Raw genomic sequence first — 27,260 nt, 5'->3', positions numbered from 1 at the left:
TAGAAGTCTTCCAATAAGAGATGCTATATAAATAAAAAGTATCATCACTATCACATATATTCTGTGACTCTGTCCTCTCCTGGTTCTGTTCCTTCTTCTCTAAACATATCTTCAGGGTGTCCTTCAGAGAGTCTTCCTCATTCTCCCTTGGACTTTTTGTGGAGGCTACTCAGGGCTCTATCCTGGGTCCTGTTTTCTTCTCCCTCTACACTTTGTCCCTGGGTAACCTTGCATGCATACAAAAAATTCTTCTATCAACTGTATGCTGACAATTTACAGATCTACCTCTCTAGTCCTCACCATAGTTGCCAACTTTCACACGGTAAATAAGCACCCCGACTTTTACAATAAGACAAAAATCAAGCTAATCCTATTCAAAACAAGGCCTAAACAAGCCAATCCCTAAGAACCCCAACTCTCTGTGTGACTACATCCCCTCGGCGTGTAGTTGGGGACAATGGTGGGCCCACTGTGCACCCCTAACTCTCTCCCCCCTTTGCCCCTGCTTGCCGAGAGCTGATAAAAAAAAAAAAAGCAACAAGCTACAACAAGCTACAAAAAGAACAGGAGTACTTGTGGCACCTTAGAAACTAACAAATTTATTATAGCTTAAGCTTTCGTGGGCTACGAAAGCTTATGCTCTAATAAATTTGTTAGTCTCTAAGGTGCCACAAGTACTCCTGTTCTTTTTATGGATACAGACTAACACAGCTGCTACTCTGAAACCTGTCAACAAGCTACAAGATACAAACCAAAAACTAGCCAACAAGCAACTCACAATCCAATTAAGTCCAAAACAAGCCCAATTTCTGCATTTTTTTCACGGGTTTGGCTTATCTGGTCCTCACCTGTCTCCTTTCATCCAAATCAAATCTCAGCCTGTTTGATATCTTGCAGATGTCTAGCCATCAGCTCAAGCTCCACATAACTAAAATGGAGCCCTTACTCTCCCACACACCTATAGCCCTCCTTGCTACCTCCTTTCTTGATCACTGTGGACAACACCACTAACCAGCCTGCAACTTGTTTCCTGGACATGATCTTCTACATGGGCATCCTTCTAGGTCCTCTCATCCAGGTTATGTCAAAGTCTTACTGATTATTGCTACATAAGAGCTGTAAGATATGGCCTTTCCTTTCCATTCACACAGCTATAACTCTTGTTCAGGCTCTCAGCATGTTGTATCTCAATTACTGCAACATCCTTTTCTCTGGCCTTGACAAACATAATCTTGCCCCCTCATATCCATTCAGAATGCTGCTGCAAAGGTCATACTCATAGTCTGTCACTTTGACCATATCACCCCTCTCTTGCATCCCTCCACTGGCTCCCCTTCTCTGTCATATCTAACATAAGCCGCATGTCTTCTCTTTCAAGGACCTTCACAGCCTATCATCTCATTCGTTATTGAGATGTCAGCTCCTCCTTTTGATCAGTTTCTGGTGCAATCCTCCATCACCCACTTGTTACATTTTCAAACAAGCACCTGCATGCTTTCTCCCGTGTTGCCCCTTGCACTTGGCAAAGGCTCCTTGTAAACATCTGCAGAATGACTCCTGTGATACCTACAAAAATGTGTTAATGGTTAGGCAGATGGTGCACTGAGACTACTGCCTATCATACCGACAAATACTGTTTGTTTACTTTCTTGTACTTCCCCCTCTATCTTTCTGAATCCATTTGCTGTCTCTTTTCTGTAAGCAGCCGCAGAGGAACTTAAGCTGTCTGCCTGCAGACTTGGGAACAAAGTGGGGTACCTTAGTTTGGGTTTGGACAGTTTTCTTTACAACCATAAGGATTGGAAAATCAAAAGAATGTTTAGATCCTGCAGAAGCTGATGGCATTCTCATGCTAAAGATTTTTACTCACCTGGAAAGTCAGTTTTTCAAATCCTGCTTTAGGGTGTTTTTGTGCACTTTTTTCTTTGTATTTTGTTTTATTAGGTTTAGAGCTGTGTGAAGTCTAGAAGTATTTCATATAAACTATGTTTAAGGCCACAGTTAGCCTTCTGTATTCCTATTATGTTTATGTAGATCTTATTATATGTAGACAGCAATTAGTGCTCTGCTGTGGTGTATTAATTTATTAATTGTTTTTTCAAAGTAATATACCAGTGGTCTCTAAAGAATACTGCAACTACACCACAGCGCTATAAGTATTTGTATGCTTTTACAGAAAAGTCCATTATATACAGTCACTCATGTAGAATAATTGGGAAGCAAAATTAGGATTTATCAGTCTAGGGCCCTTAAAGGTTGTACACAACACACAAAAATCAAATTAGAACTGCAGGGAATTTGTTCAAAATCTTAATTGGCATTGCAGCATTGCAGACGAATATTATTGCCCACTACTTAAACTTTATTACTCCATTTTTCTGTTTGGAGCCCTTTGCCTTGCCAACTTACCTTGAAAAAACAGCACGCAGAACCATATAATACTTTTTACAATCTTGGCATCTGCACTGTTTTGTCACTTGAAAGATAAGTACTATTGTGAAAACGATGAGGATGGCAGGGAACCCCTTAAGTTTGTTTTACAGGCCAGAGTGAAGTGCTGTTTGCCCTGAATTCCAATCACAAGAGCCATCTGATCCCTCTCAGTGGCTCTTCACCAGTTCTTAATGACTACAAACAGAATTTACAAGACTGTTTTTTTCTCATAGGTGATCGTCATAAAATGGGAGGCAGGATGATCAAGTAGTTAAGGCAGAGGACAAGGTGTCAGGATGCTTTTGAGCTCTGGTTTGGACCAAGGTGCAGATTCACTGTATGACCTTGCATGAGTCACTGGACTTTTTTGTATCTCACTCAAGCTATTAAATTGACTAACAGCAGGGCCTAAACCCACACCATCCTGGATAAATAATACAGGCAATGAAAACAAATGGGAAATAGGGGTCATGTTTTTGCATCTTAAAATATCTTCCTTAAAAGAGGGTGGGTTTGCTATGCACGATTATTTCTTTAGCATAAATTATTCTTATTTTCAATGATGCTTTACCGAGTATACATATCAAAGTGATACAGGGGTCTGCTTGATGTTATGATACATTAACTTTGCCAGAGTGCATTTATTATGTTTAAAACCTGTTGGATACCTGCAGAGGGTACAAAGACTGTATAGTTTTAGTTTTTACTTTAGCTTCTGGGAAACAGTATTTTGAATACAAAATATTCTAGGGGTGAGAAGTTTGCACACACACACCCTAATTAATAATTTGATAATGCATGAGGTTGACCACTATATCGATGAATTAATCACTTCTCCCTCTCCCCCTTTGTACTATTTAATGTAGTAAACAAATGGGCTATAAACCAATTTGTTTATTATTTTATAATGAACATTTTCCTCAAGCAAGCAATCCCTTTGCAATAAATAACTTCAGGGTTTTGTTTTAAACTATATATTTGGAAGATTTTGCTGCTCTAGCAATAAAGAGCATGAGATGCACTAGTGTTCAGTTTCCTGGTTTTCTTTTTCTGACTTAAAAGTATTGTTTTTCAGCATCATGCAATAAATACAAATTAAAGTCCCAATCCTGTATTAACAGCTAACAGATACAGGAGTCCATGCCAACACATCTTTTTGCAGGGCTTCAAACTTTATCATGTGTGTTGTGCGTGTGTGTGTGTGTGTGCGTGTGTGTGTACAAGAGATTACAGTATATTAGATTATAAATATGAGAGATGTGTATATATATTACATACAGAAATTATGTTAGAAGAACATTAATTTTTCAAAGTGAAGCACTCAGAGGTAGAAAATGCCAGAATTAAGGTTGCTTGTAAATATGACTCCCATCAGAGTATATTTTATGATATTCTTCAGTTACATGATCGATACTACTTTGGCCATCGCACTGACCCCCACATGGGCCATTAGTCCAAGAACCTTTAGATCCATAGCACAGACCTTTACCACTTGAATTAACAGGGTAACTGGTAGTAGTTGTAGGCTGTTATCCTCTGTGTGGACCAGCCATTAGAAGAAGAATGAGACACACACTTTACCAGTGGGTTTCACTGCTGTTGCTTTTGAGCAGAGGAATACTGAGGCTCAGGAATCCTGGATTCTATTCTACGTTCTGGAGGGGAGTTTTCTCTTGTGGTTACAGACACTTCCATTGCTAAAAAGTATATCTAACAAATGTTTTAACACTTTTATATGTAATTCTGTAACTATAAAGTACACACATACCTCTCTCAAAAATACTGTATGTATATGTATGTAAAAACAGCAAGGAGTGTTGTGGCATCTTAAAGACTAACAGATTTATTTAGGCATAAGCTTTTGTGGGTAAAAAACCCACTTCTTCAGATGCTTTGGGCTTCTGGGCTCACCATTCTTTATAAAAATGCCCACTTTCTGGTTTCTTCCCAAGTCAGTGTTGATTTGTAGATACTGAATTTCAAGATTATGAATTAGTATGGCACATAGTATACTGCATAGTAAATCTTTTGGACATGAGGGCCTACTGAAGTTAATGTGAGTCTCTTCGTTAAAGTGGACTCGGGATTAGGCCCTTTGAGGGCAACTGTCTGTCATTGGAGAGCATTGCAAAGCCCATATCAATAAACTAATATGAATGAGTGACTGATGAGGCATGAACTTGAGGTCTTGGACACCTTTTAAATATACTGTTTGCTTCATTCCTAATAAAGGAACTCTTCTATACTATATAGCTTTTGGGAATAATAAGTTTACTATCAAATTTGATTATCCATTCTTTCAGATGTGTGTATATATTCATACTGTAAACATACAGTATTTTTGTACACCCCAAATTAAAAGGGTATACCCCAAATTAAAAAACATAGTAAGAGAACCAAAAAGGTGCCACCGTGGCTAACCAACAAAGAAAAAGAAGCAGTGGAAGATAAAAAGGCATCCTTTAAAAAGTTAAATCCTAGTGTGGAATATAGAAAGGAGCATAAACACTGGCAAATGAAGTGTAAAAATATAATTATGAAAGCCAAAAAAGAATTTGAAGAAGAGCTAGTCAAAGACTCAAAGTAATAGCAAAAAAAATGTCAAGTATATCAGAAGCAGGAAGCCTGCTAAACAACCAGTGGGGCCACTGGATAATTGAGATGCTAAAGGAGCACTCAAGGATGATAAGGCCATTAAAGGAGAAACTAAATCAATTCTTTGCATCAGTCTTCACAGCTGAGGATTCCCAAATCTGAGCCATTCTTTTTAGGTGAGAAGTCTGAGGAACTGTCCCAGATTGAGGTATCATTAGAGGAGGTTTTGGAAAAAATTGATAAAGTAACAGTAATAAGTCACAAGGACCAGATGGTATTCACCCAAGAGTTCTGAAGGAACTCAAATGTAAAATTGCAGAACTACTAACTGTAGTCTGTAACCTATCATTTAGATCAGCTTCTGTACCAAATGACCGGAGGTAGCTAATGTGACACCAATTTTTAAAAAGGACTCCAGAGGAGACCCTGGCAATTACAAGGCGGTAAGCCTGACTTCATACCAGGCAAACTGGTGGAAACTATAGTAAAGAATAAAATTGTCAGACACATAGATGAACATAATTTATTAGGGAAGAGTCAACATGGATTTTGTAAAGGGAAATCATGCCCCACTAATCTACTAGAATTCTTTGAGGGGGTCAACAAGCATGTGGACAGGGTGGAATCCTGTGGATATAGTGTACTTAGATTTTCAGAAAGCCTGTGACAATGTCCCTTACTTAAGACTCTTAAGCAAAGTAAGCTGTCATGGGTAAAGAGGGAAGGTCCTCTCAGAGATTGGAGACTAGTTAAAAGATAGGAAACAAAGGGTAGGAATAAATGGTCAGTTTTCAGAATGAGGAGAGGTAATTAGTGGTGTCCACCAGGGGTCTGTACTGGGCCCAGTCCTATTCAACATATTCATAAATGATCTGGAAAAAGGGGCAAACAGGTGGCAAAATTTGAGGTGATATAAAACTTCTCAAGATAGCTAAGCCCCAGGCAAACTGCGAAGACTTACAAAGGGATCTCTCAAAACTGGGTGACTGGGGAACAAAATGGCTGATGAAATTCAGTGTTGATAAATGCAAAGTAATGCATATTGGAAAACATAATCCCAACTATAGATATAAAATGATGGGCTCTAAATTACCTATTACCACTCAAGAAAGAGATTTTGGAGTCATTGTGGATAGTTCTCTGAAAACATCCACTCAATGTGCTGCACCAGTCATAAAAGCAAACAGAATGCTGGGAATCATTAAGAAAGGGATACATAATAAAACAGAAAAAAGATATATTGGAATTGGAAAAGGTTCAGAAAAGGGCAACAAAAATGATTAGGGGTATGGAACGGCTGCCATATGAGGAGAGATTAATAAGACTGGGACTTTTCAGCTTGGAAAAGAGACGACCAAGGGGGGATATGATTGAGGTTTGTAAAATCATGACTGGTGTAGAAAAAGTAAATAAGCAAGTGTTATTTACTCTTTCTCATAACACAAGAACTCAGGATCACCAAATAAAATTAATAGGCAGCAGGTTTAATCCAAGCAAAAGGAAGTATTTTTTCACACAATGCACAATCAGTCTGTGGAACTCTTTGCCAGAGGATGTTGTGAAGGCCAAGACTATAACAGAGTTCAAAAAAGAGCTAGATAAATTCATGGAGGACAGGTCCGCCAACGGCTATGAGCAAGGATGGGCAGGGATGGTGTCCCTAGCCTCTGTTTGCCAGAAGCTGGGAATGGGTGACAGGGGATGGATCACTTGATTATTATCTGTTCTATTCATTCCCTCTGAGTCACCTGGCATTGGACACTATTGGAAGACAGGATACTGGGCTAGATGGTCTTTTGGTCTGACCGAGTATGGCCACTCTTATGGTCTTATTTTCTAATGTGTTATAGTAAGAGTTTGATGTAATATCATTATGGGGTCTGATTCACCATTGTGTTACTCCAGTTTTATACTGGTGTAGCTTCACCGAAACTTTTATATATACCAGGCAGCAGCTGCCAAGACCATGATTCTGAAATACAGAAAACCTGCCCAGTCTTTGTCAGCATTGAAAATACACTTGTTCAACTAAATGTAAAGTTAATTAAACTGACCCCTTTATTTTCTAAGCACTAAACAGTGCTTTAGTTCTAGGACTCCCATTAAACTCAGTAGAAGCTGCATGGCTAAAATTCCACATAATTTGAAAATGTAAGGATAAGAGTCTCAAAGCCTGAAACTGCCAAGCAATGTAGAGCTCAAAGTGGTACTGCAAATAATAAGCAATGAGTGATTAGTACTTGAAGAGGTTTCAGTAAATTGGCCAACATACCTGGCTGCATTAAAGAAATCGAGGCACAGATCCTGTTATGGTTTATGTAGCCATTCATTATACCCAGTGCTGATGTCAAGCTGATCACTGTGAATAGAGGGGTTCTGCTGAAAAAATATTTTGTGATCATGAGAATATAGACTGTATCATAATGATACTCACAAAGGGGCCAAACTGAGGTTACACAGTGTTGCGAATTATACCTGATAGGTCACGCGCAGTTCGAGTCTAGGCTGTGGTACACGAACAAAGTCCACAACTGCAGAGTTCCCAAAGATATTAAGTTTATTATGCTCGAGCGTGGTGCCCCCCTGCTAGTCAGAGGGGGACCCTGAATGCAGGTTATACAAAGATTATATACCTTTTAGCAAAGCATGTTGCCCTCGTGCATCGGAAACCTTAGCCAGTAGACAAACCCTTTCCTTATCTACCACCTATTCCTGCTAGGTACATTCCCCATGCTAAACTATTATTTCAACTACACAACATGGTCCTAAAGCAATGCATCAGTAACCTTTCTTATCAGGATGGGAGGCCCACATCACAAGGCCAGGAGGCAGGGAGTTAGGAACAGACAAAGAACAGTAACCGAGAGTCGAGACAGGCTGGAAACAAGGGGACGGTTTTCACAGGAATGCAGTATCTAAGGAACACTCCTCCTGGTGCATGATGTGCTTGCTTTTAGACAATGGTGGGCCCCAAACCAAAATGGAGTCATATATACTAACTTTTCCTTAACAACAGGCAACCATAATTCTGGCATTTCCTAACTTTGGAGTGCTTGACTGCACATCCCTAACATTCTTTTAACGTAGACTTTTTGATATATAATATTGATATTATTTACCTTGTTTGCATACGCCATCTTATATTCACCCTTGACAAAGAATTGGGGAGAGGAACAAGGAAAGAGAAAATCAGGTCATCATATCTTACCATTTTTAAGACTGATTCCCAAAAGTTACCAATAAGTGACTTACAGTATCAAAGTAGGTTTCAGAGTAGCAGCCATGTTAGTCTGTATTCGCAAAAAGAAAAGGAGTACTTGTGGCACCTTAGAGACTAACAAATTTATTAGAGCATAAGCTTTCGTGATGAAGTGAGCTGTAGCTCACGAAAGCTTATGCTCTAATAAATTTGTTAGTCTCTAAGGTGCCACAAGTACTCCTTTTCTTTTTGAGTATCAAAGTAAACATCTTTCATAATGTGTACTGGTATCACTGGCATGCAGCCAGTTCTGTGGTGGGTTGCAGTAGCTGTTTAATGATGCACAGCAACATTACACAACAGTTTAGGGAAGGAAGTGGACTAGAAAGAGAAAGAGAGACACTACAGAGGAAATTTAGGTGGGCAGGATGTACTTCCCAGCTTGAAATCTGGCCAGAATACCAAGGTTAACACACTTACTCCTGCAAAACACTTCAAGTACTGACCAGGCCTAGTCCTGTTTCGTTTGTGAGTTCTGAAGAAGTCATAACCCAAGGGAAGTATGGGGACAGACATTGCATAGGTATTTATTTAATATATCACAGAAATAATATTGGTTGTGGGTGTAATGTTTATATTGTGTATAAGTCTTGCCCTAACATTACCACTTTGGGGTGCTGTTAGGTGAATTATGTGACAAGCACTTTGGGAAACCTTTGTTGCGTTCAGCTATGTGAACACTCTGTTGCGTCATGTTTTTTATAATTTAATCTCTGCTTTTAAGTACCATGCAACATAAGGGCCAGATGTTGTGTGCCGTTGTTTAATTAAAAGGACTATTTTACCATCCACTACATTAAAGCCAAAACAAAAATGCAAAAATTGGATTATAGGGGGCACAGTTTAGTGAATATTCATCTTCATATAAGAGAACAGTCATGTAAGATATAGATATCCAGTCAAAAGGTACAGTTCAGGAAATAATATATTTTATATAAGTGACAACTTTTCCATTTGTTTCATGCAGAGAGGGAGTGAACATTTTGTTAGGAAACTGAATTTTTAGATTCAGTTTATTCATGAATATTGTATGCTTTAGAGTAGATGAAAGTACAGACTTGTCGGTCAGTGCACACAGTGCCAGAATTAAGATAACTGAGTTCTCATTAAGCATAGAAGACACCACCAAAGAAAATATATATTGCTTGATTCTCCACTGCCATGCATATTGTTTTGTCATTTACCCTGGTGAAAGTGAATTTCTAAATGTTACCATGCTGGTGTGACAGTATTTTACACCAACTTTTGGAAAGGTAAAATATGTATTTAAGTTACAAAGGAGAGACAAATCAAGCCCAAACAGTACAAATGTCTATATACATGTTGGATAAACTTATTTAATGATTGCCACAGTAACTGAGAGCAGAAATATGGTCCATTCTCATTAAAAAAAGAGAAATTTATTACAATGTTATTGTTTGAAAGACCTAAACTTTAAGTCAGGATCTTCAGCATTAAGTTTCCATAAACATCCGTAACTAAGCCCTAGAATTTGCTACCTTTTAAACTCTAAGATCTGTGAATTGTAATTTTGAGGTGCATAAATTATCTTTTCTTGCAAAAAATATATCTTGTCTATTCAGTCATGAGAATGACTCTAAAAACCTACAGGAATATTAAAATTGTCTGTTAAATCTATAGAACTTTTGCATAAGGATCAGCAAAATAGTGTCACTGAAAATTTGAGGCAGCTTTTCACCATTCATATTGAGTTTTTGAACTTGGTTGGTTGGAGTTGATCATGTGGTGCAAGGATCCTCTTCAGCTTCAGATCCATATCCCGTATCTTAGCACCCAGCAGACAGCACACCCTTCTGTTCTCTGGATCAGCTCTGGTTACAGGCCTGTCTATTCTTCTCAGTAAGGAGTCCCCAGTCATGTAGACCTGCCTTTTCCTGGTGATGGTGTGATTCTCCGGTCTATCCCCTGTTCCCTCTGGCTGCAAGTCCTCTCGATTCCTATTCTCCCTTGCAATCCTCTGCAACCCATCCCGTATTCTCCTGGGGCTCATATTTGGTATTGTTATCTCCATTGACTCTTCCCCTCTTCCTAAAGAACTAGCTGCTCTTCTCTTCTTCCTTTCCCTCCCACCTTCAGTGACCACCTGCTGAGCCCCTTCTTCATTTTTCAACTCCGCAAACCTGTTCCTGAGCTCTATTTCTCCTTCCCTAGCCCATCTTTTCCTCTGCCTGGTTCTCTTAATCACATGCTTCCACTGTCCACTTTCCTCACCCAGCAGTCTCCCCTCAGAGTTCTTTGGTCCTGCTTCCATCTGCAAGTCTGAGCTTTTCCCTTCAGCCTCCTCATGTCTTGCTCCATCATCTGCTCAAACCCCCTTCTAACTCAACCAGAGTTTCCACCCGCATCTCCAATCCTCTGATCTTTTCTTCCATCAGCTCTATCAGGCGGCACTTCATGCAGACAAAACTCTTTTCAGGTACCCCCTCCAGGATCATGTGCATGCCGCAGCTTCCACATCCAGTCATCTTTATTGTGTCTTCCACTGCTTGGGTCACTACCACTGCTGCCTCTGTATCTGTCATAGCCTTCCCACCTAAGTCCTGTTAGTCCGGGAAACACAAACCAAACCAAAACACCACCACCCACAGCAAAACAAACCCCCAGCGAGCACCACAACACTACCAGACCACCACACACTCCCTTCACTAGCTTATCTGTTCCTTTGCCTGGTTTTCCTAGTCTTTCCCCCAAACTCCCCTTGCAAACTCCCACTCAAACTCCCCTGTTTGCTGGCTCCTGTGCTGCTGCCTGACTGGCTGGTTACCTTTATATGACCCCTAATCAGAGAAGCCGCCCCCTAATCAGGGCTCAGCTTCCGTCCCAGCACACTGCCCCTACCAGCCTCTACAAATGCCTTCTCCTCCAACGGAACTCTCACTCAAACTCCCCTATTTACAGCTCTGTTTGCAGGCTCCTGTGCCCCTGCAGCTGTCTGTACAGTATGTTTAAAAAGTGTCCAAACTAGAATTTCAAAGATGAATGCATGGCATCTGAGACTCAGAGGGATATGCTAGCACAATATGTCACCAGCCACTTCACTGCTTAAGAGGCCATGTCAGATTCTGGAGTTGAGAGAAGGGCTGGACTCCCCAACAACAATACTGTGTCACCAGGAGGAGACAATCTGATGCCTGTACCAGGAGGAAAAAGACTTCTGAGCCTGGGTATGAAGGATGGCCCATTTGTAGGGAGATCAAGGTTCAATTCTCTGCTCCACCACATACTTTCTGTATGACCTTGAGCAAGTCACTTGGTTTCTCTGTGGTTCAGTTCCCCATCTGTAAAATGGGGAAAATAGCACTGCCCTATTTCAGAGGGGTGTTGTGAGGACAAATACACTAAAGATTGTTAGGTGCTGATACTGTTATGATGGGGACCAGCTAAGCACCACAGGTACATAGGGCTGGGAGACTTTGCTTAATGTCGAAAAGGAACAGACTTTAACTGAAGATTGGCCAGAGGACTAATTGCTCAAACTCAGAATTGCCTGTCCACTAGGTAGAGACATTGGACAACATGCTGCAAGTGGGGGAGGTGGGAAACTATGCACAGGGAGGTACAGTAACCCCATAAGAACAGGTTATCCTCTACCTGCCTACTGTAGGGTTTCTCACACCTTGCTCTGAAGCATCTGATACTGGCTGTTGTGCCAGACAAGATGCAATGTTGGTCTCATTTATTAGGCAAGTGACAAGCTATGACTTCTGCTTTACTGCTAAACTGTTTTATTGTCATTTCATCCTCACAACTCACCCATTTATCCATTTTGCCCGCCAGTTGCATCCTATCTACATTGCAGATTGAAGCTCTCTGGGGCAGGGACTCTTTGCTACTTGTCTGTACAACACTTAGCACAAGGCCCTGAGCCATGAATGGTGTTTCTAGGTGCTTCCAAAGTGAAAATAACAACAATAATAATCTGTTATCATTTCCGGGATTCTGTGTGGGCATCCCTTAAACTCATCTGAGTGTTCCTTATTCCCACATATACACCCACTGACTTCAGTTAAATTATATGCATGAATGAGGATCATTCATGTGTATACTGGCCTTAAACTCCACCTCATTGTAATTGTACAAACTGACTTTTTAATGGCTACTATATAATCAAATTTTAAAATGATAAAAAACCAAAATAAACAGATACCATTGTGTGGTCTCTGTGGGTAAATTATGACATTTATTGTAATCCATTGTGGATAAGATTTCTACCTAGAGACCTAATTCTGCCACCTTTACTTATATGATTTTACTAAACACATAGTGTCATTTAATTTCAGTTATTCATCCTGAGTAAGTGTGGCAGAATTAGGTCCTAAGTAACTAACATAAGTAATTTCTAATGGGACCAAATACAGAAAGAGAGTGTAAAATGGTTTTGTACTGTTTAATTAATGTACCATCTGTTTAGGGAAATTAGCACAGATTAAATTTCAGACTATCTCACCTGAGGCTGTGAAAGTTCCACTAGAGTCTATGGTGTTTCGTTAACAGTGTTAAAAATATATTGGCACTATTTTATGTAATATGTGACTATTGCCAAGCCGAATCCATTTTACAGTAAAACAGAATAATAGAAATGAAGGGCTGGAAGGGACCTTGAGAGGTCAATTAATCCAGCCTCTTGTGCTGACACAGGACCATCCTGCCTAGACCATTGCTGAGAGTTTTTGTCTAGCCAGTTCTTAAAAACCTCCAGTTATGGCAATTCCATAACTTCCTTTGGAAGCTTAATCTAGTGCTTAACTATCCTAATTGACAGAAAGTTTTACTTAATATCTGACTTAAATCTTCCTTGCTGCTGATTAAGCCAATTACTTCTTGTCCTGCCTTCAGTTGATATGGAGAACAATTGATCAACCATCCTCTTTAGAACAGCCCTTAACATATGTGGTCCCCCCTCAATCTTCTTTTCTCGGGACTAAACATGCCCAATTTTTTTAACTTTTCCTCATAGGTGAGGTTTTTTTAAACTTTTTATCATTTTTATAGTTCTCTGGACTCTGTTGAATTTCTCTCATTATTCCTAAAGTGTGGCACCCAGAACTAGACACTTGGCTCCAGCTGAAGCCTAACTAGGGATGAGGAGAGCAGGAAAATTACCTGCTATATCCTACATATGACACTCCTGTTCATACATGCCAGAATATTAGCCTTTTTCACAACTGCATCACATTGTTGACTCATATTCAATTTGTGATCCACCACATCTTTTTCAGCAGTACGACCACCCCTCATTTTGTAGTTGTGCATTTAATTTTTCTTTCCTAAGTGTAGAACTTTGCACTTGTCTTTATTGTATTTCATCTTACTGATTTCAGACCAGTTCTCCAATTTGTCAAGGTCCTTGTGAATTCTCATCCTGTCCGCTAAAGTGCTTGCAACCCCTCCCAGCTTAGTATCATCTGCAAATTTTATAATTATTGTGACAGGGTCAGGCCAGGTGGCTACAGGAGAGTGATAGAAGGCAGATATATTAGCCCCAGGTTAAGTAGGTCCTTTTTCCCTGGGTAAGGTAACAGGGACACTTCCAGAACAATCAGGAACTTTCTGGAAACAATTAAAGCAGACAGGCTGATTAGAACACCTGCAGCCAATCAAGAAGTTGGTAGAATCAATTAAGGCAGGCTAATCAGGGCACCTGGGTTTAAAAAGGAGCTCACTTCAGTTTGTGGTGTGTACAAGGAGCTGGGAGCAAGAGGTGCAAGAAGCTGAGAGTGAGAAGATGTACTACTGGAAGACTGAGAAGTACAAGCATTATCAGACATCAGGAGGAAGGTCCTGTGGTGAGAATAAAGAAGGTGTTGGGAGGAGGCCATGAGGAAGTGGCCCAGGGAGTTGTAGTTGTCATGCAGCTGTTACAGCAGCCACTGTAGACAGCTGCAAACCACAGGGCCCTGGGCTGGAACCAGGAGTAGAGGGTGGGCCTGGGTTCCCCACATCCCTCCATCCCTACTTGATGCTGGAGGAGTTGAACTTGACTGTGGGTTCCACTAGAGGGGAAGGTCTCTGGCCTGTTCCCTGATCCACTAGGTGGATCAGCAGAGACTGTGGGGATTGTTCTTCTTCCTTTCCCCATACTGGCCAGTGATGAGTGAAACTGAGTGAATGGCAGAATTGAGCCACGAAAGTGGCCAAACTGAGGACTGCCGTGAACCTCTGAGGTGAGAAAATCCGCCAGTAAGTGCAGGACCCACCAAGGCAGAGGAGGAACTTTGTCACAGTATACTCTTCATTCCATTATCCAAGTCATTAATTAAAATGTTGAATAGTACCAGACCCAGGGCTGACTCCTGTGGGGCTTACTAGATATGTCCTCCCAAAGGCACAAGATACCAGAGTTTCACTGGAATACTTCCAGATCAAAGGCCAGGAGGTGTGGGGAGCAGGGAGGAAAGATGTTACTCTTTGCCATAAGATTTCTCAGTAAATTGAAAAAAGATTGACATTCTTGTCCTCCTGTGACAGCTTTTTGTTATAGTTGGCAATTTTATGTAAATTCGGTGTTTGTTCTGTGTTGAGAATTTGCTTCCTGAGACCTCCCTTTCGTATTCTTTTTAGTGACAGTAGAATGGTTACAATGTAGCTTCTGCTGATGATGAGAGTTTTTTATCTTTAAGATGTCTCATTTAGTCTGGTTGTGAACAATGGAAGAATGTGAAAAACTTAGTCCTCCTACTCAAAGATCAGGCAATTATGTTTTTTTCCATATGTGTTATTTCAAATATAATTGTAGGGTAGGATTTATATGTAGTGGTTTCTAAAATATCTAAAGAATCCATGAAGCATTTACTTACAAAAAATATACATATTTTTTGTTTTATACCTTTGAATTTCCTCCCTGTAGTGCTTTATCTGCCTCTTTGTTCTTCTGGTGGAAAGAGGGAGGGGCAGGCTAGGCATATCATCTGATGCTTTTCTGAACCAATGATGCTCTCTGATCAGTCAGCACTGAACAAATGGAGTTTACAAAACAGAGCAACTTCTGAACTAATATAATGGCACTGAATGCAAAATCTGCCATGCAGCTGTACAGCACAACACTGAACACTTCCATACGTCACTTTCATTTTATGTGTCACAGGAGCATAAAACTTTTATATGGACAGATCTGACCAGAAAAAAAGACCAGTTTCAGTATTTATGCATTAGCTCAAATATATACATAAGTTTCTTTTTCAAAGTCTGCATCCATCATGTACTTCAGTCTCTGGTCATCACATGGACTGGCAGTTGTCTTAAGCATCAATTATGCTCTGCTATTCGTAAAATATAATTTATTTTATGAATGGTCACCACAACCACAGTTGCTACAATGATTATGAACATCACTTGCAACTGCAGCACACATGACCTTTTGCTGTTCACAGAGGTCAGAAACATGGAGTTCCTCTTCTGGTGTAAATTGGTGTGACTTCATAACTCCACTAAAGGTACTTTGATGCACACCAGCTGAGACTCTGACCTATCCACTAAACAGCCAAGTGATGATATCAAAACATTGCATGTGCCTTTTTTAAAATTGAGTATTGGCAATGTCCTTGACACTAATAGGAAGAGTGAAATACACAAGGGAAGATGGCTGCAAATCAACAAATCTACCCCAGGACTCACCTGGGCAGTGGAAGTGTCAGAAACAGTATAAAAATAAATGATCTCTCCTGATGTTAATGGAAATTATCTCATTGTTTTAGAAAACATTTATTAGGGCTCTAATCTCCACTCAGTAGAGTGTATGGTTTTATACATTAGCATAATGGGAAGTTAGTTGCCTACATGCACTTAGGTGACACCAGGGTCTCATCAGCAGGGTATACTTTAAACTTTATTACAGAATTCTTTAACTGATTAATAATAATGGCAAAAATGCATCCCTTTGTCAGCAATTGAATGAAATTAATAAACATTTGAAACCTTTAAGCAACTAGAAAATGAGCTCAAGGCTCTTTGCAGTCACTGGTTAATGAAGCTCTATTAGGTGCCATTTGAATGAAGTCAAAAAATTGACGTGGTGGGTGTAAAAAAAACATTTCTTATTATTTAAAATGTCAGTGTGGCTATTGTGACCATGTTTTTGAATAGGATCAGGATGCTGGGTTCAGTCAGAGAGGGGGCCCCAAAATTGAGACTCCCACTACTTTGCTCTGCAAGTATTCCAGAGACTTTCTTTGGTAAGAAATTGGTAATTTTTTCACGGATGACATCTAATCTATGAGTATAAATTACTTGCACTCTTATTATTCCTTAATAGAAATGAACCAATGTGAAATTACCATAGATGTTGCTGGAATGATTCTAGCCTCAATTAATTTGGGTGGAACTGAAGCCTTCCCCTTCCCCCAAACTGGGGACTAATGTTTGACATCTTGTACTTATTTAAATTATTGCTACAAAATTAGAAAGAAGATCTGTGTGTGATCAGGTGTTTTATAATTATGTTCTTGAGCAAAATGCAGGGTTTGTACATACTACTTGTATTATAATGTATAACCTTTGCATGCTACTGTTTTGCTCAACAGATGTGCAGACAGCGGTAGCTTAATCTCTTGGGATTTTGTTTGTGAAGAATACTTTAATAGCAGTCATTTTTTTCTAAAGTGGCATTTACAGCCTGTTATTTTTATTTCAAAAAGCTGCATTCAGGATCATCCCCTTTCAAATTTTGCTATACAGCTTCCAGACTTTAATTCACAAAATGTGAATAAAATGTGGATTGCAATGGGGGAAAATCATTTGGAATAGCTATTACATCTTACATTAGCCAATGGTAAATGCAGAAGCTGCAGACAGTAAAGCATCCATGACAGACTAGGATGTTTGGTAGGAAAAAGCAGGCATGTGATGTGGCACAGTAACTTCTTAATTACTTGATATTTGTGGCTACCAATGATCACAACTAAAGTACTGAAAACTGAAGACCAAAGAGTTAGAGATGATGCCTCAAATATTGGTAAACTGTCAGTGTCCTTGTGACCATTCCTTGTGCACAGTTAATATAATGATGGATGCAGTATAACAATCTAGATAAGTAGGTAGGTCCATAGATGAGATAGATCCCTGACCAGGGGGTTATATCCCTTTGTTTGAATAAGAATAGATGTAGTAGCTCTGTCCTCCATGAACACAAATGCCAATAGTGCTAACCTGCTTTCTTTGTGGTGGATCTGTGTGATAAGGATTGGTATCTGTTTCACCTAGCCTCGTTTTTTCTTTAAAATTTGGGGCTGAAATTGAATTGATGCTTTATCTACCCACCTACTTCATGAAAATTGATGCTCGTTCTTCTTAAAAGAAAGCTAAAATAACTATACATTGAGCTGTTGCCAACTGGCAATATTTTTGATAAAAAACAAATATGCTGTTGAGTTGTTTTAAAGTGAACAGTCTCTCTTTCTCTCTCATTTTGCTATGTCTTGATACCATAGCACGTTAGCTAGTGTGGGTTCCAGACCACAGGAAGGTCATAAGGTCAGTTAACTATGCAGTTCCTCTAGGGAGTGAGGTAAATTGTTGCCATAGCAGTAAAAGAATCTCTATGCGTTCTGTAGGGATGTTAAGCCAAAAAAAAGTGTGTTTACTCAAGTGTGTTTCAACAAATGTGTCTCAGAATGAATGACTGATCTCAAAGAATAAGATATAGTGTGATGGGTTGGATCACAGAAACCCCCTTGGGACTGCCACCTGATGTGCTGAGACTACCTCTGAGCCCGTTCTCCCTGGCAGCTTGGGACTTCAGTACCCTGTCCTGTTGAACCAGACATGCTAGTCTGCTACAAACACAGACCCAGGTCTCAACTACATCCCCCACAAGATGTAAACTTAACTGAAAACAGCTTAAGAAGTGCTCCTGTCTCTAGCACCCAGACATCCAGTTCCCAATGGGATCCAAACCGGAAATAAATCTGTTTTACTCTGTATAAAGCTTTTACAGGGTAAACTCAAAATTGTTCGCCCTCTATAACACTGATAGAGAGATGTGCACAGCTGTTTGCTCCTCCAGGTATTAATTACTTGCTCTGGGTTAATTAATAAGTAAAAAGTGATTTTATTAAATCTAAAGAGTAGGATTTAAGTGGTTCCAAGTAATAACAGACAGAACAAAGTAAATTACCAAGCAAAATAAAACAAAAACACGCAAGTCTAAGCCTAATACAGCAGGAAACGAAATGCAGGCAAATCTCACCCTCAAAGATGTTCTAATAAGCTTCTTTCACAGACTAGACTCCTTCCTAGTTTGAGTCCAGCAATCACTCCCCTCCTCCCCCCCCCCCCATAGTTACTGTCCTTTGTTCCAGTTTCTTTCAGGCATCTCTTTGGGGTGGATAGGTTATCTTCCGAGCCAGCTGAAGACAAAATGGAGGGGTTTCCAGGGCCTTTTATATTCTTTCTCTTGTGGGCAGAAACCCTTTTGTTCTCCTGTGCAAAATCACAGCAACAAGATGGAGTCTATAGCCACCTGGGCAAGTCACATGTCTATGAATGATTCAGCTTTTTGCAGGCTGATGCCATTGTTTACATGTTAATTTGAATGTTCCCAGGAAAGCTCAGATATGGATTGGCATCTCCCAAAATCCATTGTCAGTTAAGTGTTTCTTGATTGGGCATTTACTGAGAATAGTCCTTTCTCAAGAAGCTGACCAAATGCTTCACTGAGGCTACTTAGAATCAAACAAATGCATAGCCAATATTCATAGCTTCAAATATAACAATGATATATGCATACAAATAGGATGAATATATTCAGTAGATCATAACCTTTGCAAAGATACGTTACATGGCATATCTAGCATAAAACATCTTCCAGTTATGTCATATTTACACTCATAATCATATTTGTAAAAGGCATTATGGGGTGCAATGTCACATAATATAATTAAACCAGACGTAATTTTTAAAAAGAGATGCTTACGTCTTTATTTTTAACTTGATTATTTAACTCATGGTAATACAGTATGAGTATGTCAACGTTTTCAAAAAGCAAACTCTGAGGTTCACATTAGCACCTGAATTTCTGAACTCAATTGGATGATTGCACATTCCAATGGCTATTTAGGATCTAATTACATTTGTGCATGCTATTACAGTAATTGCACACACATTTTTGCAGGCAGATTCCTGACCTCCCTTTCTTCAAATCTGACTCATCGGGTTATATACTAACATTGGATCCTCATCACAGAGCCTCCCAATGTTGTTACTATTGTATCAAAGAACCTGAAAGTGGCTTGTTCATCACATTTTTAAAGCATTGTTATAAGAATAACCAACAAAAGTGTCAATCTCCATTTCACCATCTCATCGATCCATATGCATTTTCAAAAGCCTCCGGAAGTGATTAATACTAACCAAAATCCATATTAACAGCCAGATCAGCCACTACAAATCCAAGATTATTTCATGTTTTAACATGGGGGAAAACTGTTCTGTGGCCCTGCAGAGATCAGCAGAAGTTTTCAATTTAAAGACATTACTAAGCAAATCTAAACTGGACCAATGTACATTCTAACAGTCTCATGTGTAATTAACTGTCCCATGACACAATACACTAAAGTTAACATTTTCAATTTACAGTCAGTGGGAGCTGAGGATGAGTCAGGCTGCCTGAATATAAATTTAAGTGCCTCTGTTTGGCCTAAAATCCCATCCTCCACAGCATTTTCTAATCATTAGAGCTCTGTCAACCTACCATTTTTCATTTGGGAAAATTTTCTCTGCAAAAGCTGAAATTTCATAAAAATTGAAGTTCCTGGCAAGTGCAAAAGTTTGTGTTATTTTCTGGTCTCTTCTCAAAACTGATTTAAATTCCCAGTGTTTTAAAGGGGTCTTTCCACATGGATCAGATTATAGAATAAGAACCTCATTTCGTCACAGATTTTTAAGGAAAAGGAAACAGCTGGATGGGAAGGGAGACTTTTTCAGCAGATCCCGGCTCTTTTATTATAAAGATTCTTGACCTTATAGAGTTGAGAAGGCTTTTGACTCCATGACTCTATCCAGTGTTTACTGATATTCTCCATTACACCAAGCTATCATGGCCCATAGTTGTTCTGCCCAATAATATCCAGTAAGGTCTGAAGGTTCCAGTCCTTCATGTATAATTCGGTCAATATGTAATATGCCATGTGTCCATTTTTGCCACTGAAAATTGATTCTCATGCTGCTCAATAGGCAAAGGGTAGGCATTTGATTCAATGTTCTGTGTACTGCCTAACACCACATCTTGGTATTTGAGATTGATAGGATTGGAATAGTGGGGCAACCATGATATAATTATGAGAGAAAAAGAGGTAAAGCCTTCTTCGAGGAAACTGTTTTCTCCCACTAAATAGACAAGGGAAAAATATGGCATCCTGAAAATATTTCAGGTGGGAGTTTCAAATCTCCTAAGAACATTGGCTTAACTCTGCTCCAATTGAAAGTAAAACTCCCCATTAACTTTATGGGAGGAGAGTTAGGCCAGTATTGCAAATCTCACCCATTATGTTTGTGAGTTGGTAGTTTATTTTTAGGGGTTTGGTTGGGGCTGTGTTTAGTTTGGGGATGGTCTGTGTTCCAAAGGATTGGTATATGATTGGTTTTTTTTTTTTTTGTATTATACACATTACCCTGCTACAAGGATTTGCTTTGGGCCATGTTGTCTCATAGGAACTATTGGTTTTATTTTTATTAAAGTTTTCAGAGGTGTTGGGTTATGAGAGCATTGTTATTGTTTTATTGTTGAGCACTCTTCCATTGACGTAGCTGCATCTACACTGTGGGTTTTGTTGGCATAGCTGTTTCAGTCAGGAGTAGGGTTTTATTCATAACCCTGACCAAGCTAGCTGCCAATATAACTTTTCAGTGTAGACCAAGCCTAAGATCCAAAGAAGAGGAAGTTTCTTTCCTTGTTTTAAAGGACTCCAGTGGCTTGGGCTTTTTTTGTGTCACCTGTGACGCTAAAAGAAAATGAGGAATAAAACCCAAAGGAGGTGGAATTTCTTTTTGTTGTTTCAAAGACCCCCACAGCTCTAGCATTTTTGTGACCCCTGGCCTATCCCACCAACACTACTCAAAAGGAATTGGCACCCAATAGTGCATCTTAGAGATACTCATTATAATTTGTAAAAAATAGATGAGAATTAATTCAATGCCATGCTTTTCTCCATGAGTATTTTCAGAATGCTAGGCTGAGCCAAAAGGGTACCATTTTTTTTAAGTGCCTATATTTAGCTTGTGGACCTTTCGCAATTAGCTGATTACATTCTACAAATTGTTGTTTTGGCAGCAGGAATGGGGATTTCCTGAGGCCAACTACCTGTGCAGTAGTGCTGAATATTGGACTTATTAAGAAATCCTACCTCCCAGCTGCAGCACGTTAGGGTCCAGTAAGTTAATGAGTTGCTTTGCATTGCTCATAATATGGCTTATTGTTCATAAGCTTAACTTTTCAATACTGTTCTTCCAAAAGCAAAACTTAAATGATGTAGATAAAATAGCTGAACTGTTTCCTTGTATTTACAGGTTGAGTAAGGCTGTGTGGGACTATTGGGGTATCTTTTAGGAGTCCAAAACGTTTTTCAAGTCAGCCATGTTCACACCCCTTTCTATTCACCTTTCCATGAACTTCTATAGGGATAGATTTTATTACAATAACTCTTGGGTAATGGCTGTTCTTTGTGCCAAATCTTCTAATCACCTACAAACAAGGGCATAGCCTATTTGTCTGAAAGATGCTTGCCCCCAGTTTATAACATTTCAGTCATGAAATTGCAGAGCATAAACAATACCATATGACTTAATTGACCAATGACACACAATGAATATTTAAAACACATATTCAAGGTGAATGTTTATGTACAATTCAGAGATTGAAATATGTCCACATACATGATTTGCTGAACAGCTACATAGACTCCATATCTGTTCATTGATATTTTGCAAACAGCAATAAACATGTATCTGCAGTTTGCCCAGGTACAATGGCAACCCAGGTCTCCATACTGATTTATTAATCTCATTTTCTACTTACAAATCCAAAATAAAATTAGTATCTCTAGAGCTGCTTATGTGATCCTTCAAGATGCAGCTTGCTACGTAAGTGTAAGTACTGTCAGTGTCCATTCCATCGTTGACAGACAATAAAGAATGTATCTGCTTATTAATACTAAAACATATAATGATTTAGTCTGTTTTTTGAACATCTCACAGAACTAAAATAAAATCCTTCAGTTCATAAATCATTCACCTACTTGTAATCTGTATGTGTTTGGCATGAATCTACAGAAATAGGAAGACTCTCCACTTGTATTACAATCACACTGTCTTTTGCATATAAAATGCATTTGATGCAAGAAATAAGTTGGAGCAACATTTTCAGAAGCCTTGTTTATAAGATCTGGAACCTGATATGTGTTGCAGATACCTGATTGTGGAGGAAGACTTTTTAAATTCATTTTATGCTTTATGGCCTCTTTCTACTTTTTCAGTATTGTGATTCCTAGTTTGCTAGCTGTTTTATCCCTTCTCCATTAGTAAAATATTCTATTAATATTAAGGATATGCTGCCTGTGTAGTTACAAGCCCCATTCCAGAGCCTGGCAGCTGCAACACAATGCCATCCAAGATCGCCTGGTCAGAGCCATCCTGCCACCCATTGGGAAGGTTGCCATGAACTCCACCATCCCCGGAACCAACAGCCAATTGCGATTGGACAGCGTCATCACCAACAAGGACCAGAAGAAGATCATCATGGTGGATGTCACAGTGCCCTTCGAGAATAGGACCCTGGCTTTCCACAATGCCCAAGCTCAAAAGGAGGAGAAATACTCTCCTCTTGCTAAAACCTTGAGATCTAAGGGTTACCAGCTTCAGACACACGTGCTGATTGTCAGAGCCTTGGGCGCATGGGACCCCAGTTATGAGTGAGTGTTGAGAGAATGCGGAATCGGTCAATGCTATGCTTGGCTGATGCAGCAACTCATGGTGTCGGATGTCATCAGAGGGACATCTACATAGAACACATCACTGGACATCGGCAATAGCAGGAGGGATGAGCTGGACTGTCGATGAGAAGCGCAGTCAGGAAAGTAACTGAAATACTTTCCTCATGGATTGTATTTTCTAAATGGACAACTTACCCGAAATGCTCAATTACTGAGGGACAATCTTTACTCATTGATATATTTTGCTTTCTACAACCAACTCGCTCTACAACTTTTCATGAGTGATGTACCCGAGTATTTAGACTCTAATATCTAAACTGTATTATTATATTTATTCACCTAAATTTGGGTTATTGCTAATTATGTACTATGTTTCATGACTTTTTAAAACAAACTTTGTATTTATGGATAATCTAAGCACTATACCCAGATGTACAAACACTCTTTTCTCAACCTATGTATTATATAATTTTTTTTAACATTAGCTTTAATAAAAAAATTTAATCTGAGACTAGGAATCCGATATAACTAAATTGAACAAAATATGCCAATTAGATGTTGTATATAAGGTCTTAACACCGGAGAACTGCTGCCTAGCACTTTACACCAGTAGCCTGTTCCCTCCCTGGGCAATAAAGCTCAGCATTGACCTAAAACAAACAAATGCACCTCTAAATGTAGCATAGCTCAGATCTCTCTGCAGCAAGGCCTATTAGCTTTCCATGTAGTTTACAGTTGAGGAAGGTCTGTTAGAATGAATGTGAGAGCATTTGACTGAACACTAAACTAGTGCTATTCATCTGAAGTAAAAATAGACTAGAGCAATAAACAATAGTCCTGTATTATAAATATTTGTTTATTACTGCAGAATTTTAGTAATGCTAACTAGTAACAGTGATTAGGCATAATCTGACAAAACGGAACATATCAGGTACAGTGGACCAAAGTCTGCCCTCGCTCACCAGTCGTTAAGTCATTGGAGTGACTCCAGACTTACTATGGTGTAACTGTGTGCAGAATTTAGTCTAGTACTTCTTTTCCTATTATATTATACATAACTTGTTGTTGTCATCCCCCATTATGAAAAAGGCGGGACAAATAAGACATCTCCATTTGATCATCACGAGCTGTCTGAAAATTTCACCCAGCCCAATAAGAATTAAATGTGTAATGAAATCTAGTCTGAACAGTGTTACTTGTATTAAATGAAAGTTTGGCTTGTTTTGCATACTAAGAATAATAGTAATAAAAAATAGTGGACCGCTGTCCTCTAGAAAGTTTATATAAAATTTACTCTGATTGTGTTTCTGCTTTTACTGTTGGTCTAGCAGGTGAAGATCTACATCTGCAAGCTCAGAGTCATATCTGTCTCTCTTAAAAAAAAGTTTGTTGATAGTATCAAAATGAAACTTTTAAAGAACAGACTAAGGGATGATCCAAATTCCATAGCCACCCCCAGCCAGCACTGGGGATTGAACTGGGGAGCAGAAGAGCTAAAAGCATGAAGCTTGCCAGCTTGAGTCAAGAAGCACATTCTGTAGCTGGGGGCTGTAATACATTCACATCTTCTGTGGATAGAGTTCCATGGTGACTACTGACCAGCGTGTTATTCACATGCAGATCGTAAGAACTGCAGTTACTGACTTTCCTCCTGAGAAGGAGGGGATTTGATATTGGGAAGGCGAGTGAGAGAGGAATAGAAGTGAAAGAATGGAAAAAAAGGGTAAGGGCCTGTTGAAAGGGAAAGGCTGCCAATAGGGAATTAAGCATAAAGGGAAGAGGAGCAGTAGCTGAATGTCCAAAAGGGTATGGGGGAACTGGAAGGTGGAATGGAGCCTTCTTATCTTGTCATCTCTTCCCCCAACCCATGCTAGGCAAATGTTGTTTGGCTGCAGATGAATATCAATATTTTGGTCAAAATGTATCTGAGTTCTTGTTCAGTAGAAGCCACGTGATTGTACAACTCTGAATCAAATATCTTGTCACAACCTTCAGGATTAAGAGTTCATACTTGGGTACCTAAAATTTGGCACATTGTTTAAAAAAAAAAAAGTGACCTGTTTTTCAGAGAGTCTGGACATCCCAGCTGAAAATTACTTCATTCAGAGTTGAATGTGCTCAGCCCCTCTGTACATCAGAACACTTGTATTTAGGTGCCTAACTCTGGACCTGTTCCAATGCCGGTGAAGTCAGTAGGAATCTTTTAATTGACTTCAGCGGGTGTGGAATCAAGTCCTTTATCACAAAGCTTGAAATCATGGTCTTAATGTTGCTATGCATTAAGAGAAGAAATATTCTGAAACCTTTCTTCTCTTGCAATGTATCCATTTCTCACTGGAAAGGTGCATCAATTACACTAAAGCCTGATCCTTCTCTGTTGGCTCTTACTACACGTTGTGTTCTGTATTTCTGCAGTCACTCTCCTGTTGACTTCTAAAGTCAATGGTCATCTCTCTATCTATGTAACAGAGTCCATTAACTCAGCTTCTCCCTGTTTATGCCCTGGTGTTTTGGGTAACAAAAGGGATATTTTTTAAAAGGACATAGTAGCTAGCTGTTATAAATAAGGAATCTTTTTTCTTCCTTCCCCATCAATATGATACAGTTATTATTCTGAATTTAAGTCTTAAGAGCTTCATGTATTGTTGTTGATGTGACAGTGAGTGATGAAGTTTGTAAGACAATTGTTGTATGCTTTTTTCTGGAAAACTACTGTAAACTTTTTTGTTTTAGCATGGTGATCTCTGCATCTAAGGAGAGTTAAATTAGTGTAACTTTAAGTAGAACAGAGGACCCTCTCATATGTAGTTCATGTGGAGATAATTGCTTTAATGGTGGTACGTCTCTACAGGGCCCTCACTGAAAGGCTGTTACATTGTCCATTTTGTGTGCGTGAAATCAGTTTCATACACAAATGGCGGCTTTTGGTTTTCCTTAAAATGCTGATATTATTGAAACCTTTGCTCAAAAGACTTTATAACCTGTGCATGAGACCAACGGGACTCATGGGGTCCAAGATAAAAACGAATAGGAGCTTTTCTCGGATGTGTTTATTGTTCAGCTTTTAGAGTCCACTGCCTAATGGTAACAATCACAAGTCTTTAATAAACAAAAAAACAAAGTTCCTGTGTTGATTACAGGAAAAGCATTCATTTCTCCACCTGATACAATTCCCAAATGACTATGAGGAAACAAGTTATGTGCTCCCTGGTTTACATCTAAGCTCCTGTCTATTTAATGCTAGGGGATTACTAAAGAAGCTCAAATTGCCTTGTGTTTCCTTTAATGCAGACTCAGTTAACCCAGGTTAATGGACATGGGTTGGAGCTCAGGGAGTAAGAGAGTCACTCAGGTTGTACAGCTCAGCCTGTCCTCTGACATAAATTGAATCTTTTTGGGAGTAAAGCGAATGGGAGAGAAAAGAGGAAAAAAGGAGGCAATGTGGTAATACAGGGAGTACCTATACCACAAGCAATGGATTGCAAAATTGAGCAGTCCATCCCTCTGGCATGCACCAAACCCACATCTGCATATGCAGATTGGATCCCAGCTGACTCCTATGCTTACTTAAATTGCTGAAAAACAGGCATGCGCCAAGTTTTTCAGATATAATCCTTTGAACACACACCGTCAGAAGCTAAACATTTGGCCTTACAAATGTTGTGGTGTTCTATTCAAATTTGCGTTATTATTTTTTGTTAGTTGCATTCCGATAGTGCTCACAATGAGAAAGGAACTGCTCACATACAAAAAACATGGTCCCTTCCCCAAAGATTTTACTCTCAATTTATTACTTTTAAAAGCCATGGTCCTTACTGACTTATTTCCAGTCTCATACTGCAATGAGCATATTATTCTGTATTGTACCTATACAATTCTCACATTCTTTTATTATTGTTAATATTACAATGAACAGCAAAGGATTTACTGTAGCAAGGATGAGTCACTTGTAAATTATTGCCAAGTGGATATAAAAAATGATGCATTTACAGAGTACTTAGCTCCATTTACATTTGAAACATTACTGAAAA

General features: G+C 39.3%; 1 protein-coding gene across 22 annotated transcripts in view; it reads left to right on the top strand.

Annotated features, from left to right (window-relative positions):
• The window catches only part of NLGN1 (neuroligin 1), a 615,380-nt gene that overhangs the window by 577,573 nt on the left and 10,547 nt on the right, over positions 1 to 27,260 (top strand). The window lies entirely within an intron of this gene.

This window comes from Dermochelys coriacea, chromosome 9 (genome assembly GCF_009764565.3).
Source record: "Dermochelys coriacea isolate rDerCor1 chromosome 9, rDerCor1.pri.v4, whole genome shotgun sequence".
Classification (NCBI taxonomy): domain Eukaryota; kingdom Metazoa; phylum Chordata; order Testudines; family Dermochelyidae; genus Dermochelys; species Dermochelys coriacea.
The sequence above is the reverse complement of the archived record's forward strand: the minus strand, read 5'-3'. Positions and strand labels throughout refer to the sequence as shown.